We start from the raw sequence: 5000 nt of genomic DNA on the forward strand, positions 1-5000 counted from the left end.
TATTTGCATTTTAGGCAATGCTTACAAAAATTTAATATCTTTTTCCTTAAAGTTAGCATATATTATGAAAAACAGCCAATTTTGATGCACAAAAAGTACTGAAATGATATGACGATTAATAATTTGTATCAAAATAAATCAACAACTGCATTCTTTTTCAAAAAAAAATAAAAGTTTAAGTATTCTAATTCTCATTATATCTCAATTCTGATCAGAAGACTTGTCTCAAAATGGTAAAAATAACTGATTTTAAATAAAATAGCTTCATTTTTAATAAAAAGAAGACTAATTTTGGTTATACTAAACAACGCGAATAACATTTTAGTATGATTTCTCTGACACTCTTTTAATTTCATGAAAATAAAACTATTCTAATCTATAAAAAGTACAAAAATCCAATGGCGGTCAATAATTTTTAGTAAAATGAAGAAATATTTGCATTTTAGGCAACGCGTACAAAAATTTAATATCTTTTTGCTTAAAGTAGGCATATTTTATGAAGAACAGCCAATCCTGATGAACAAAAAGTACTGAAATGATATGACGGTTAATAATGTGTATCAAAATAAATCAATAACTGCATTCTTATTCTACAAAAATAAAAGTTTAAGTATTTAAATTCTCATTATATCTCAATTCTGTTTAGAAAACTTGTCTCAAGATGGTCAAAATAACAGATTTCAATTAAAATAGCATCATTTCTAATAAAAAAAAGACTAATTTTGGTTATTTTAAACAATGCGAATAAAATTTTAGTATGATTCTCTTACACTCTTTAAATTTCATGAAAACAACTATTCTAAACTTAAAAAAGTACAAAAATCCAATGGCGGTCAATAACTTTTAGTAAAATAAAGAAATATTTGCATTTTAGGCAATGCTTACAAAAATTTAATATCTTTTTCCTTAAAGTTAGCATATATTATGAAAAACAGCCAATTTTGATGCACAAAAAGTACTGAAATGATATGACGATTAATAATTTGTATCAAAATAAATCAACAACTGCATTCTTTTTCAAAAAAAAATAAAAGTTTAAGTATTCTAATTCTCATTATATCTCAATTCTGATCAGAAGACTTGTCTCAAAATGGTAAAAATAACTGATTTTAAATAAAATAGCTTCATTTTTAATAAAAAGAAGACTAATTTTGGTTATACTAAACAACGCGAATAACATTTTAGTATGATTTCTCTGACACTCTTTTAATTTCATGAAAATAAAACTATTCTAATCTATAAAAAGTACAAAAATCCAATGGCGGTCAATAATTTTTAGTAAAATGAAGAAATATTTGCATTTTAGGCAACGCGTACAAAAATTTAATATCTTTTTGCTTAAAGTAGGCATATTTTATGAAGAACAGCCAATCCTGATGAACAAAAAGTACTGAAATGATATGACGGTTAATAATGTGTATCAAAATAAATCAATAACTGCATTCTTATTCTACAAAAATAAAAGTTTAAGTATTTAAATTCTCATTATATCTCAATTCTGTTTAGAAAACTTGTCTCAAGATGGTCAAAATAACAGATTTCAATTAAAATAGCATCATTTCTAATAAAAAAAAGACTAATTTTGGTTATTTTAAACAATGCGAATAAAATTTTAGTATGATTCTCTTACACTCTTTAAATTTCATGAAAAAAACTATTCTAAACTATAAAAAGTGCAAAAAATCCAATGGCGTTCAATAATTTTTAGTGAAATAAAGAAATATTTGCATTTTAGGCAACGCGTTCAAAAATTTAATATCTTTTTCCTTAAAGTTAGCATATATTATGAAAAACAGCCAATCTTGATGTACAAAAAGCACTGAAATCATATGACGATTAATAATTTGTATCAAAATAAATCAACAACTGCATTCTTATTGAAAAAAAATAAAAGTTTAAGAACTCTAATTATCATTATATCTCAATTCTGATCAGAATTGTCTCAAAATGGTAAAAATAACTGATTTTAAATAAAATAGCTTCATTTTTAATAAAAAGAAGACTAATTTTGGTTATTTTAAACAACGCGAATAACACTTTAGTATGATTTCTCTGTCAATCTTTTAATTTCATGATTTTGTTTTATTCTAAACTCTAAAAAGTACAAAAATCCAATGGCGGTCAATAATTTTTAGTAAAATGAAGAAATATTTGCATTTTAGGCAACGCGTACAAAAATTTAATATCTTTTTCCTTACAGTAGGCATATTTTATGAAGAACAGCCAATCTTGATGTACAAAAAGTACTGAAATCATATGACGGTTAATAATTTGTATCAAAATTAATCAACAACTGCATTCTGATTCAATAAAAATAAAAGTTTAAGTATTTTAATTATCATTATATCTCAATTCTGATCAGAAGACTTGTGACAAGATTGTAAAAATAACTGATTTTAAATAAAATAGTTTCATTTTTAATAAAAAGAAGACTAATTTTGGTAATTTTAAACAACGCGAATAAAATTTTAGTATGATTTCTCTGACACTCTTTTGATTTCATGAAATAAAAAACTCTTATAATCTATAAAAAGCACAAAAATCCAATGGCGGTCAATAATTTTTAGTAAAATGAAGAAATATTTGCATTTTAGGCAACGCGTACAAAAATTTAATATCTTTTTGCTTAAAGTAGGCATATTTTATGAAGAACAGCCAATCTTGATGTACAAAAAGTACTGAAATGATATGACGGTTAATAATGTGTATTAAAATAAATCAATAACTCAATTCTTATTCCACAAAAATAAAAGCTTAAGTATTTAAATTCTCATTATATCTCAATTCAGATTAGAAAACTTGTATCAAGATGGTAAAAATAACTGATTTCAAATAAAAAAAGCATCATTTCTAATAAAAAAAAGACTAATTTTGGTTATTTTAAACAATGCGAATAAAATTTTAGTATGATTCTCTGACACTCTTTAAATTTCATGAAAAAAACTATTCTAAACTATAAAAAGTGCAAAAAATCCAATGGCGATCAATAATTTTTAGTGAAATAAAGAAATATTTGCATTTTAAGCAACGCGTTCAAAAATTTAATATCTTTTTGCTTAAAGTAGGCATATTTTATGAAGAACAGCCAATCTTGATGTACAAAAAGTACTGAAATCATATGACGATGAATAATTTGGATCAAAATAAATCAACATCTGCATTCTTATTCAACAAAAATAAAAGTTTAAGTATTTTAATTCTCATTATATCTCAATTCTGATCAGAAGACTTGTGACAAGATTGTAAAAATAACTGATTTTAAATAAAATAGCTTCATTTTTAATAAAAAAAAGACTAATTTTGGTAATTTTAAACAACGCGAATAAAATTTTAGTATGATTTCTCTGACACTGTTATTATTTCATGATTTTTTTTTTATTCTAAACTATAAAAAGTGCAAAAAATCCAATGGCGTTCAATAATTTTTAGTGAAATAAAGAAATATTTGCATTTTAGGCAACGTGTTCAAAAATTAAATATCTTTTTCCTTAAAGTTAGCATATAATATGAAAAACAGCCAATCTTGATGTACAAAAAGTACTGAAATCATATGACGATTAATAATTTGTATCAAAATAAATCAACAACTGCATTCTTATTAAAAAAAATAAAAAGTTTAAGTATTCTTATTCTCATTTTATCTCAATTCTGATCAGAAGACTTGTCTGAAAATGGTAAAAATAACTGATTTTAAATAAAATAGCTTCATTTTTAATAAAAAGAAGACTAATTTTGGTTATTTTAAACACCGCGAATAACATTTTAGTATGATTTCTCTGACACTCTTTTAATTTCATGATATTTTTTTTATTCTAAACACTAAAAAGTACAAAAATCCAATGGCGGTCAATAATTTTTAGTAAAATGAAGAAATATTTGCATTTTAGGCAACGCGTACAAAAATTTAATATCTTTTTCCTTAAAGTAGGCATATTTTATGAAGAACAGCCAATCTTGAAGTACAAAAAGTACTGAAATCATATGACGGTTAATAATGTGTATCTAAATAAATCAATAACTGCATTCTTATTCCACAAAAATAAAAGTTTAAGTATTTTAATTCTTATTATCTCAATTCTAATGAAAATATTTCTCGAGTTGTTTGAAATAACTGATTTCAAATAAAACAGTGTCATTTTTTTAAATAAAAGAGAGTTTTTTGGTAGTTTTAAACAATGCGTATAAAATTTTAATATGATTTCTTTTAATTCCTTTAATTTTATGAAAAACGACCTTTTCTAAACTATAAAAAGTTCAAAACTCCAATGGCGGATTATCGGCATTTTGGCATTTTCGTAGGTAGAAGTTCATGTTAACTGAGACATATAATACTATTATGTATTATATATGTTTCTAATGTTTATGTTTACAATTTTTAATACAAAACTATTAATCAACACAAACAATTTAACGCTTTAATTAAGAATCTAATATAACTGTTATACTATTTTTACTTTTTTTTATTGCAACCAAATTAACGTGTAAATTATGGTGTCTTCGTCGAGGTCCGCGTTCATGGATCGTAAACAATGTTGAGTTCGGTTTACATAAGAATTTGAAATATATACGTATCCGTCCGATCCGTGCATAAATTTGATTTACTGATCGATCGATGACCGTTGTCACGGTAACTCTCACATAGGTTATTTGACTTATCTGACGGATCCTATGGGTCACCGATCACCGATCAGTCATCGATCAGTCAAACATCCGTCACCGATCATTCACCGATCAGTCAAGTTCACGTCAAACAGTAACGCCTAAGGTTGCAAGTACTGTATAGAGAATTTATATCTATATGTACATACGGGACGTACCGATTTATCATTTTCTTACTTTTTTCAACTTTCTTTCTAATCGTTACCGTATAAACACACTAGATATCAGATTATACGCCTGGGTGCATTACTCTACAACCAAGCTAACTGCTTTGCGACTTTTTCAATCTTAGTGGGTGAAAGTGTCGGTATACATGAGTTTATTTCGGCCGATAGAAATAA

This window comes from Mytilus trossulus, unplaced genomic scaffold (genome assembly GCF_036588685.1).
Source record: "Mytilus trossulus isolate FHL-02 unplaced genomic scaffold, PNRI_Mtr1.1.1.hap1 h1tg000165l__unscaffolded, whole genome shotgun sequence".
Classification (NCBI taxonomy): domain Eukaryota; kingdom Metazoa; phylum Mollusca; class Bivalvia; order Mytilida; family Mytilidae; genus Mytilus; species Mytilus trossulus.